The following is a 12,165-nucleotide window of genomic DNA, read 5'->3' as shown; positions in this document are numbered from 1 at the left end:
GAGGGGAGAGGAAGATGCTGAATGAGTCTAGACTACCTTATTGAAGGATTTCTCCAAAGATCCCTTCTCATTTTTTTTGGCTCAGGTATACTGCTGTTGAGGGGCTGTTGAAATGATCACAATACTCTTCTCTGAAAACTGCCTGAATCTTAGATTGCACTGTCTCTATAAAGGGTGAATTATATGCAATCAGGATATGAAGCCTTCTTAACCAAAGCTGACCTGTTCCTAAGAGTTTGTCATGAAACCACCTGTTTCTCAAAGATCCAGACTCTTTTTCTGTGTGACTTGTCACTGAAGGGATTTGTATGTGAGCTGGAGATTGGTTAATAGGAAGCGTCACAGTGGATGAAGGACTATTTGAACCTGGGAAAAAGGAGATAAACATAGGGTTATGGGAGATAAGATCTGAAGCAGTAGGAAGATTACTAGAAGGAACAGGAGAGAGGCCCTGGGAGGGGGATTGAGGAGAGGGTAGTTGTCAGGGACAGGAAGGGTGATAGAGGGTGTACCTGGGCTGACCTAGGAGGCCTTCGTGATACAGCAGAATGCCGGCCCGCCCCCAGGGGCTCAAAGAGACAGTGTTGTGTAGATCCTAACAAGCACTGGGAGGGCAGGAGTGGGTGGGAGCGGCTGGCACTGCGGTCAACACCCCTGTTCATTTGCTCTTTGGGCCCAGAGACATCTCTGGTGCCCATATGTTCTCTTGGTCTGTTTACCCATTTAGTCAGTGAATACAGAGGGTCTGGGCCAAGAGCTGGGGAGGATCTAAAAAAGTATCAAGTGTGGGATTTATCCCATATATATATTGTATTACTTGTTGTAGTATAGTTATTTCCTCCCCAGTGTGAGCCTCTGTCCGTGTGACTGAGAAGAAACACAGACCTACTGAAGTTTTAGGTTTTGATGATAGGGTTAATGGCTATCTCATGCGTTAGCCTGGGAAAAAGGAAGAGGGTCCAACTCTTAGACTCTGATTTGAAGCACTGTTTGAGTAATGGGAGAGAGCCCACTAAAGGACTGGAAATAGGAGGAGGGTGTTTGAGGCTTCTCTGACAGTGTCTGACCATGGTGCGTGTGTGCAGGGGGTGGGGAACGGGAAAAGGGAAATGGGAAAATTGGAAAGAAAACTATAAAGTCAGCTAGTTTCTAGAACTCTTTAGATTTGTTTGAGGAACTGATTTTGGTATGTTCATTCATGTCTTGGAACACAGGCTCCCTTATGGAGTTCTGACAACTGAGTTTTATAGATTGCTTTTAAGTGAGTCAACCTGTAATGTGTTTGTTCAACTCTCAGTGACTATTAGATATTCAGTGAGTGTATGGTGCTGCCTTAGAGCAGCTCTGATGGAATTATTTGCACATAATGAGAGTATCTTACATGCAGTGTAGTGAAGTGATTAAGGGCTGGAACTCAGGGGTCATATAAACACAGGTTTAGAATCTGACATTACTCTTTACTAGCTGTGTGACCTTGGGTAATTTATCTAATCTCTCTGAGTCCCAGTTTTCTGTGAGGCATCTGTAAAATGGATATAATAATAACTCTTAGCTTGTTACAGTTGTGGTGAGGATTGAATGAAATGATACATGTAAAGCTCTCAGCCCAGTGCCTGGCACACAGTAAACGTTCAGTGCTTTCCATTATTATTAACTTGGAGCAGCTCTTTGAAGAGAGTTAGGCTGGAATCTCTTAATCAGGTTGGGGTTACTAGGCTAGGAAAGTCAAATCATATTCTTCTTTTAGAAGGAGTGTATACTTTGTACTTTATTCATCTCTCTGTCAAGACCCCAGGAGAGTTTCTGACGTGGTCCTTCTCAACCCAGCTTCATAGGCTCAGCTCTACCCTCTTGTAGGATGCTTACCCTTCATAGTCATGGGAGTCTAGAACTACTTCTTGCTTGCCCCTTTCCTACAGGCCCAGGTAGGACCTTGAGGTCCCCCTTAACGCAGCATTGGAGGCCCTTCCCAAGCTGCTCTCAGTGCTCTGGACACTGGCTACCCTAGCACTCCTCAGCTCTGCTTCCATGAATTCTATCCTGTATCCTTCAAGACCCAGCTTAGAACATAGGCTTTGCAGCCAGCTCTGGAGGTTCATAGTCTGGCACTTCGTCTTACTATCTGTGGACCTCTGGAGCTAACCTTTGTAAACCTTAGTGTCTTTATCTGTAAATTGGGAGTAATATTACCCATCTTAAAGATCTGTTGCAGGGGTTAAATGAGATAATTTACATAAAGCACTTATCTTAGTTTCTGGCACACATATGCTCTCAAAAAATGCTAGCTGCTGGGGCTTCCCTGGTGGCGCAGTGGTTGGGAGTCCGCCTGCCGATGCAGGGGACACAGGTTCGTGCCCCGGTCCAGGAAGATCCCACATGCCGTGGAGCGGCTGGGCCCGTGAGCCATGGCCGCTGAGCCTGCGTGTCCGGGGCCTGTGCTCCGCAACGGGAGAGACCACAACAGTGAGAGACCCGTGTACCGCAAAAAAAAAAAAAAAAATGCTAGCTGCTTCTGCTGTTAGAGATCTCTCCCTCCTAAGAACTTCTCTGCCCGCACACAGGAGTAGAAAGAGCCCTGGCCAGGTAGTAAGCAGATCTGAGCTTTAGTCCTGGCTCTAGCTACGACTTGCTGGGTGACCTTGGGGAAGTAACTTGGCTTCTCTAGGCTTCAGTTTCCTCTTCCAGGAAGTGGGAGGTTTGGATTGAGTGTTTTCATTGACATTCTGACTTGACTCTTGATATGCATTATCTTATCTTTCCAACTAGATTTCCCTAAAGTCCAATGAAGCTAAGTAAAATATTTGATACATTTTATTTCCTCAGACTGACCAACATACTTAATTTTTGCTTAAAAACATATTTGGGTAACTTTTTTTTTTAACCCCATCAGCTGGATTCTAAGAAGCATTTTGCCTTGGTTCGTATAACTTGGAGACTGGGAACTTGTTCTCAGCTGCATAGGGCTCGGTTGCAACAACTTGCAGAGAGGCTCTAGCCCTTAGTAAGTTAGAAGGTCTCCCAGGTCATTAAGAAAGGAGGTGGTGGTTTCACTTAGTGCCTCTGGAAAAATTTTGGTCAACACATGTTTGGAGTACTCATTTGTTCTGCTGTAAAGACTTAGACCAGCTCTGTGAATAAATGCGGCCAACACTGTTTCCTTCTCTCAGTGGAGAAAACTGGCAGTGTTTTTTGACAGACCCTCTCTCCTTTAGAGTCTGGAGTGAGCCAGTTGTGCTCAGAGACAAACCTGTGTGTTAAGGGAAGAGCCATCCAATGAAAGAGTGATGTCTAGAGCCTGGTCAGGCTGTCGGGGTTCACATTCTGGCTCTGCCACGTCCCAGCTCTGTTGCCTTGGGGAAGGTACTTAGCCTCCCATGCCCCAGTCCCTCTTCTATAGAATGGAGGTGGTAATAGTACTATTTCATAGGGTCGTGGTGAGGCCTAAATGTCAAGTGCTGAGAATAGCACCTCGTATCTAGCACTTTATGCAATGTGAGCCACTATAGTTATATTTATTATTCCCTTGTAAGCCAAGCAGACTTTGTTTCTGAGTGGCTAGTCTGTCTGTGCAGTTTGTTCTGCTGAGAAATGTGAGGCGCTATCCCCTTCCTCCATGTCTTGGACAGATATCTAGTATCGGCAGGGCAGTAGTAAGTGTCCCCTGTCAGTACAGAGGTCATAGCTCTTGTACCTTGCTTTTGTAAAGAATTATGTAAACCAGAGGGGGAATCTGGCGGAACAAAGGAGCATCTAGGTTGAAAGGACCCTCTCTGATGAGTAATGCATGTTCTGTGGCAGAGCCCTGGGCAAAAGAAGAAGAAGGGAAGTGGGCTGAGGGAGAGTGTAAATTCAGGGGCAGAGAGAGCTAGGGAACGAAGAGTGGTGACTATCCCCAGGCAAATGGTTGTGGCTAAGACAGTGAGCTGTATAAGAAGCTCCTGGCACTTTATCTTCCAGGAGACACGTTGTCTCCACAGCCCCAGGTGAGACTTGCCCCCGACAGTGAACACTGAGACGAGTCTCGGAGGAGCGGTGGATTGGGACGGGGAGGTTCTAACCTGTTCCTCACAAGAAGGAGTAGTACCGAGTAGCTTGGTGCATCTTATCTACAAGTGTAATTATAAAGAGATTTCCTTGTTCAACTGCAAGAAACAGGAACTTTTGCTGCCGTATTTAGCAGCATGTTTTAAGTCCCTCAAATCTCCTTTGAGTGCTACCAAAGCTCTCAGCTTTGTTGTTATCTCTTGTTGAGCTAGAGTCTGGGAAGGTCATATCAACAGTGCCAATTTATGGGCCTGCTGAACCCAGGCTGGCCTAGGGCAGAATGGGGAGTTCCTGGGAGTAGGTGCTTCACAGATTTTCCCTTTGAATGAGGCTGTTTATAATTTAAGGTTCCTTTTGCTTTAGAAGACCAAACTCTGTGGATTAGGGTCAAACATTTTATTTCTTCCGCAGTTTTGCTTCTGTAGGCTCCCAGAGGCAGGAGCTCAGTCTCTACAGTAGCTCCCTGTACAATCAGGAGACGCTCAGCCTTGATGGTACTTTCAGCTACCAACACTATGCCTCACACTCCTTACTGGAGGTAAGTTTTCTTGGCACAGAGTTATGTCAGACTCCCCTACCTCATTTAGTTTTTTAGCAATTTTTGACCTATCGTGTGTTCTGAAGGAGTGATTAAAAGAAGTGAAGGGCTTCCCTAGTGGCACAGTGGTTAGGAATCCGCCTGCCAATGCAGGGGACACGAGTTCAAGCCCTGGGCCGGGAAGATCCCACATGCCGCGGAGCAACTGAGCCCGTGCGCCACAACTACTGAGGCCCTCGCGCCTGGAGCCCATGCTCCACAACGAGAGAAGCCACCGCAATGAGAAGCCCGCGCACCACAATGAAGACCCAATACAGCCAAAAAAAAAAAAAAAAAAAAAAGAAGTGAAGACCACAGTGTGTAGAAACCACACGTGGGGCCTTGTACTCATTTGTAGGGATCTAAGAATAAGAAGGTCAGACCCATGTGTACCTATACTTTGTCACTTGGCAAATGGATGCAAATAGGGAAAGGAAACTAAAGAACCTGACTGACCCTGGCACCTATAAAGAAGTGTGGTATTTGAATGCAAAAGGAAAGTACCTGGGGTAGCTGAGTTGAACTTGGCAATGTCAGTCTGTGACTGACTGTCAGTCTGAGGTCTGTGACTTTACTAACTCAGAGAACTGAGGCTTTGGAATCTAGAAAGAGAGCACTGAAGTTTATTTTCTTTGCCCCCCTCTAACCCCCAGATTTACTCACCCCTTAGGGTTCCAACATAAGTGGAAATGCCAGATAAATTGCTGTTTTTGAAATGGAGTGGGCAGCACTGTCCTCTGTGGGACCCGGTCTCTCTGGGCTGTGAGTCATCACTGCTGCTCAGGATTGGGTTACCGCTCAACTGTGCTGGGAGAGCCAGCTGTGAGGATACTGGTGGTAAGAAGGGCGGTGGGTTTTCTTAACGCTGAGTAAGTGCCCAGAGGGAAGTGGCAGGGGTCAAATTAAAAAGAAAACAATGAGGAACAACTGGAAAATTTTGTTGTATTTAAATCTCATTAAATGGAAGTAGAAAAGCTTCTTTTTTTTTTTTTTTTTTTTTTAAATCTCAAAACCCACATCTGTTTGGTAAACCCAGGTGGGTTTCAAAAGCAATGCTATCCAGACTCCTTTTCATCTGAAAAATACCCAAGGTCACATGTCTCCATAGCTTTGCTGGAAGAATTTGAGCCCTGGGAAGCTGTAGAAACTAAAGGAGAAAACCATGGAGTTACGTGTATTTTACCACAATAAGAAAAGTTAGTGGGGAGAAAAAGAAAGCTGTGGAGATTGCAACACTTATGACATCGTCCTGGCCCCGATAGCAGTTATTGTCAGTGGGGGAGTTGGGATGATTTATCCATTTGTGTTCCCTAAGGGTTTATTTCTCCCCAGCCCTTTCTCTTAATTTACATTCTTTCCTTGAGATCCCACTGAGGGGGCAGGGAGGGTGTCCAACTCTGCCTCTCTTGTTTAGAAACTTTTTATTTATTCATTCATTCAGTACATCTTTATTGAGTAGCCATCCTGTTCTAGGCACAGTTCTCTATGCTGGGGATGTAGAGGTAACTAACACAGCAAAGTCCTTGTGTCATGGGGGGGCAGTAAGTAAAAAATCACACAAATCAATAAATGAGATAAAGATAGTGATATGAGCCATGAAGGAAATAATGGTGATATAAAAGAGAGAGAAACAGGAACTTAAAAAAAATTATTTATTTATTTATTTTGTGTGTGTATTTTTGGCTGTGTTGGGTGTTTGTTGCTGCACCCAGGCTTTCTCTAGTTGCGGCGAGTGGGGGCTGCTCTTCATTGTGGTGTGCTGGCTTCTCCTTGCAGTGGCTCCTCTTGTTGCGGAGCACGTACTCCAGTAGCTGTGGCATGCGGGTTCAGTAGTTGTGACTCGTAGGCTCTAGAGTGCAGGCTCAATAGTTGTGGTGCATGGGCTTAGTTGCTCTGCGGCATGTGGGATCTTCCTAGACAGGGTTCGAACCTGTGTCCCCTGTGTTGGTAGGTGGATTCTTAACCACTGTGGCACCAGGGAAGCCCGAGAAACAGGAACTTGATAGCTATTTTCAAAAGAGAAGTTAGAGGAGACCTCTCTGAGAAGATGACATTTGAGCTGCAAGTTCAAGGATGAGAAGAAGCTGTGAATGTGAAGATTTGGGGAAAGTACATTCCTGGAAGAGGGAACAGCAAGGCAAAGCCCCTGAGGTAGGAAAGAGCTTGGCATGTTGAGAGAACAGAAAGTCGTCATTGTTAGAATATAGGGGGCAGGTGGATGTAGGGGGGTATAAGATGGTAGAGGCTAGTTCAGGTAGAGCCTTTTGGCCATGGTAAGGAGTTTGGAAAACCAGTATGAGGGGTCTGTATTCTAGGTGTGGCACAACTAGGGATAAAGTGTCAAAATATGGGGAAATAGAAGGGAGCTGGAGTGGGGATAGACACATAAATGATTAGCTAAAGGAAGTTGAATAAATATAATTCAATTCTGTATAATTCTTGGGATCAATATGTGTTTTAAAAATTTCTGTAGATTTTAGATTTGTGGTATATCATTAGTAGAATGAATGCTTACTCTATTCTAGACATTGTGTTTTACTAGGTGTTTTCACTTGCATCATTTTAGCAAATTCTCACAACAATCCATGAACGAATTTGTTGATATTCTGCTGTCTACAGCTGAGGAACTCAGACTGGCTAACTTGGTTAAAATCCAAATCTAAGTCTGTATGATTCCAAAGCATGTGCTCTTTCTATATCCCCACTCTGATTGATGCCACCTCCTCTTAGTTATACAAAATAGTTAATGAGCATTTTTTTCCTGAATTGTTAAGTGTTGTTTACTGTCATGTTCTCCTTTCTGTCCATTGGAAGCTAGGATAGATTTTGGATGTTTGTGGGGTTGAGTGAGGTTTTTTTTTTTTTTTTTTTTTTTCCATCTTTTTCTGAAAGGAGTACCAGGTTAAATATTGAGACTACCAGTGCATATCAAAACCTGGAGAGGGTGGGGTGTGTGACAAGACTTGGAAACAGCCTGAATCACCTCTCTTTACCTGGGTAGGAAGAGTGATCTTTCTGATCAGTACTCCACAAGTAGCTCATTAGATGTCCTATTATGATCCCCCCTATTTTGTAGTAAGAAGATGGAATTTGGTTTTGGAAAATTTAAGTAATTTGTCAGTAAACTAGCATTTGTAAGTAAACTCTGATTTTCTAGTTCACAGGTCTCTTTTTTTTTTTTTTTTTTTTGCGGTACGCGGGCCTCTCACTGCCGTGGCCTCTCCCGTCGCGGAGCACAGGCCCCAGACGCACAGGCCCAGCGGCCACGGCTCACGGGCCCAGCCGCTCCGTGGCACGCGGGATCCTCCTGGACCGGGGCACGAACCCGCGTCCCCTGCATCGGCAGGCGGACCCTCAACCACTGCGCCGCCAGGGAAGCCCCACAGGTCTCTTTTAGAGTCTTCAAGTTTGCTGGCAATGTTTGAGGAAAGAAATTTGTTAGGCCATAACTTTCACTTGCTGGGAATTGAACATTGACTAGTTTCTGTTGGTAGACACTTCTATTTCAAGGGACTGATCCTGTTTTGGATTCTATAAATCAAGAGTGAGGATTCTGAAATGAAAATGTATAGGGTGTTTATAAACTTTCAGTCCTTGGTGTTCATGAGATCTGTGTTCAGCCTGGTTCACCGGCTAGATGGAATAGTTTGTGAAGGGCAGAGCAGGGTGAGATTGAATTTCAGATTTAACATGGATTCCTGACACACAGAGGAATTTCTTTTTTAAGTAATGGGATTCTGCTTTCCTGTTTCCCCTATCCCTGTCTGTTTTAGTAACTACTTTGCTTCTGAAGGAAAAGCTCTGTGGTTAGGAAAGACTCCTTGAGAGAATGCTTTTATCTCCAGCACCTCTTCACTGAGCCCGCACCTACCATGAGCAGCGACACACAGATGAGCTAGCGGGAGGCCGAAAAGATTGGTGGAGGTCAGAACTTGAAGTGTTTGAACCCTCCAGGAATTGGGGAATCGTTGTTCTTCTGAAAGCAGGAAAGGAACACAACTGGGTTTAGTTGGTAGAAAAGAAACCTATGAGACCATGTGGAAGATAGAATTGGAGTGGGAAGAAACTTGTCTGTCTTATTGGGTGTAACTAGAGAGGTAATATTCCAGTTCCCCAAAATTCATTTAAAGCAGACTGTAAGGGAAGGCTGGATGGTGGGGAGGGAGGGTCTGTGCTCCAGATGACAGAGCTCTCTAGGGCCTTAGAGCAGTGGTGTTCAGACGTGAGCTGCCCCCAGCTCACCTGGAAATCTTGTTTCTAGTTCAGTAGGTCTGAAGTGGGGCCTGAGGATTTGCATTTTCAACGGGTTTCTAAGTTGCTGCTGCTGCTTCTGGAGGTTAGGAACCACTGCTTAACAGGCTCAGCAGCTGAGATTCAAGTGAGGGTGAGAGGGCCAGATGTTAACTGGTGTGCCTTCTTCATTCACTTAGAATTTCATGTCTACACTTTAGAATCTCTTGGGTCACTAACCCCATAACATCAACAAAGCCTGGTCAAGGTTCGTGCCCTCTGTCCCTAGGACTCTTCTCACAATATTCCTGTCACCTCTGCATGAGGTTTTCCGCTGTGTGCTTGTCTCTATACAGCTGTTGACTGATTTTTGGAAAATGCCTGTCCTGGGCACGTGATTCTTTTCGGATAGGTGACCTTAATGGCAGGATAAGCTCTCCCCTGCCCTTCAGCACAGCTACCTGGTTGGCAGGACTGTTTCGGGGACTGCAGGCAGGCTCAGCGTTGAGTGTGTTCTGTTGATTAGCCAGGTTTACACAGGACATGCCTGGGAGATTATCTCTTTAGCCCGGGAGTTGAATTTCAAGGGCAAAGTCCACAGTTGCCAGCTGATAGGCTGAGAACACCTGGACAGGGGGTTTCACTTGGCTTTCACTTAGCCAGGCCTCAGTGCCTCTTCCCACAGAGGTCAGGTTTTTTGCTTGTCTGCTGCCCAAGCAGGTAACTTCGGGATGCTTCTCCCAGAGCAGCATGGCTCCAGGCACTGCCCCTGGCTATCTCCTCAAGGACCTGTGACTTCAGGTGAGACATTAGACTTATTAGACACAAGCTGCCTTCTCTTCCGTGGAGTTCTCATTTCTTGATTCCCTGTGCTTGCTTCTCCCCTTGAGGGAGGATCTTCATCTCTCCTTCGTGGTCAGTGACTCTTAGATTTGTCCCAGGGCTCTTCTTTTCTTAGTTACCGTCGTTAGTCCAGAATTCTGCTTCAGTGTGGGAAGGGATATTAAAGGTTACCTGATTTACCTCTGCCCAACCTTTTTCATATCCCTGCACCCACAGAAAATGATGATTTTTGTAAGGTGCACTGGGATAAAAGGAGGAGGCTGCTGGTAACCCTGAGCTCTGGTGCTACCCCAGGGGTTGATGGAGTCTGCACAGCTGTAACCCATCCTTGGCATACTGATTGGGAACTCTGATCCGGTCCTAGGTGCATTAGAGCATAGCGGTGAGAAAACTGAGTGCCCAGGGTGGCAGAGCTAAGACTGGACTCAGATCTTTTCACTGCTGCTGATTCAGGGCATTGCTGTATACACAACACAAGAACTGTGAGGTGTTACAGTTTCAGACTAGCAAGCACGCATGAAACTGTCTCAGGCTAATTTTTGTTTAAGATTGTTTTCCTTTTTTTTGGTAACAAAAGCAATACATTTGTCCTAAAAACTTTTACAAAATAGAAAAATAAATAAGTCTGAATAGGAACCTATCCTGTAAACCCATGCCCCAGAAATATAATCATTGTTAACAGTTGTGTAACAATGGATTTTTTTCTTACAATACATTTGTATATACATCGACTTTAGTTTTACAAAAAATGATTATACTCTAATAAAAGAAAAGAAAAGGAAAAAAAAGCATTGGCGACAGTGTGGAGGAATTTAGAACCCTTATACATTGCTGGTGGGAATGTAAGTGGTGCAGTTGTTGAGGGACTGAATTCTTTTGGTTCCTCAAAAAGCTAAAACTTGCCATATGACCCAGCAATTCCACTCCCAGGTGTAAACCCAACAGAAGTGAAAACAGGAACTCAGGTACTTTATGCCAGTGTTCATAGCAGCATTATTCACTGTCCCACAGGTGGAAACAACCCAAGTGTTCATCCATGAATGAATGAACGAAAATGTGGTGTATACGTACAGTGGAATATTAGCCGTAAAAGGGATGAAATTCTGATACATGCTACAACAGGGATGAACCTTTAAAACATTGTGCTAAGTGAAATAAATCAGACATAATAGGACAAATATTGTATGATTCTGCTTACATGAAATGTCTATAATAGGCAAATTGATAGAGACAGAAAATAGAGTAGAGGTTATCAGGAGCCTGGGGAGAGGGGAGAATTGGGAGCTCTTGCTTAGTGGTTACAGTGTTTCTGTTTGGGAGAGTGAAAGAGGTTCGGAAATAGTGGTGATGGTCACACAACATTGTGAATGTAATTAATGCCACTGAATTTTAAACTTAAAAATGCTTAAAATGTCAACTTTTATATATATTTTAACACAGTAAAAAAAATGGTTGAAATTTCTTCTCTTGATAATTTACCTAGGCTGTTTTTCCATGTCAGTACATTAGTTTTAACAGCAGCACTCTGTTTCTTCAGGTGGATGTATCATAATTTATTTAACCAAACCTCTATTGATGGACATTTGAGTTATTTCCAGTTTTTCCTATTATAAACAGTGCTGCAATAAACAGCGGTATATAGCTGTCTTTGCCCAAGCGTTTGAGTACTTGTATTACCTTAGGCAAAATTCCTAGAAGGGAAGATCTGCTGATTAAAGCTTATGCTCCTTTAAAATGTTAGTAAATATTGTCAAACTTCTTTCCAAAGAAGTAGCATCAATTTAGTTCTCATCAAAAGTATATTATGGAAGGGCTTCCCTGGTGACGCAGTGGTTAAGAATCCGCCTGCCAATGCAGGGGACACGGGTTCGAGCCCTGGTCTGGGAAGATCCCACATGCCGTGGGGCAACTAAGCCTGTGCGCCACAACTACTGAGCCTGTGCTCTAGAGCCCGCAAGCCACAACTGCTGAGCCCGTGTGCTACAACTACTGAAGCCTGCGGGCCTAGAGCTTGTGCTCCACAACAAGAGAAGCCACCGCAAGCCCGCACGCAGCAACAAAGACCCAATGCAGCCAAAAATAAATTAAAAAAAAAAAAAAAAGTATATTATAATGCCTGTTTCCACCACACCTTTGCCAACATGAGCGTTACAGAGTGTTTCAATCTTTGCCAATCTGATAGGTGAAAAAGGCTTTCTTATTGTTGCTTTATTTAGGATTTCTTTAATTATTAGTGAAATTGAATACCTTTTATGCTCACTGGCAGTTGTGCTTATTCTTATGTGAATTTTCTGTTCAAATACTTTGTCCAGTTTTGTATTTGGTCATTATTTTTTCTTGTTGATTTGTAAGAGCTTTTACATACATATTACATTAGAACTCTTTGCCATATGTATTGCTGGTATTTTTCCCCTCAGTTTGTTTTATTTTAATTTTTGACTTTGTGCTAATTATTTGCCTTTCACATGTTT

At 44.2% G+C, this 12,165-nt stretch overlaps 1 protein-coding gene across 3 annotated transcripts in view; it reads left to right on the top strand.

The window, feature by feature from the left end:
• The window catches only part of DENND2B (DENN domain containing 2B), a gene marked incomplete at its 3' end in the record, with an annotated part of 108,757 nt that overhangs the window by 4,662 nt on the left and 91,930 nt on the right, over nucleotides 1-12,165 (top strand). For 2 of the 3 annotated variants that reach the window (XM_082845632.1, XM_082845630.1), the window contains exon 1: nucleotides 9,517-9,652. The exons of the other annotated variant lie outside the window; for it this stretch is intronic. Of the gene's footprint in view, nucleotides 1-9,516; nucleotides 9,653-12,165 lie in introns of those variants that run through there. 3 annotated transcript variants of the gene reach the window in all.

This window comes from Leucopleurus acutus (genome assembly GCF_964270905.1).
Source record: "Leucopleurus acutus genome assembly, chromosome: 8".
Classification (NCBI taxonomy): domain Eukaryota; kingdom Metazoa; phylum Chordata; class Mammalia; order Artiodactyla; family Delphinidae; genus Leucopleurus; species Leucopleurus acutus.
The sequence above is the reverse complement of the archived record's forward strand: the minus strand, read 5'-3'. Positions and strand labels throughout refer to the sequence as shown.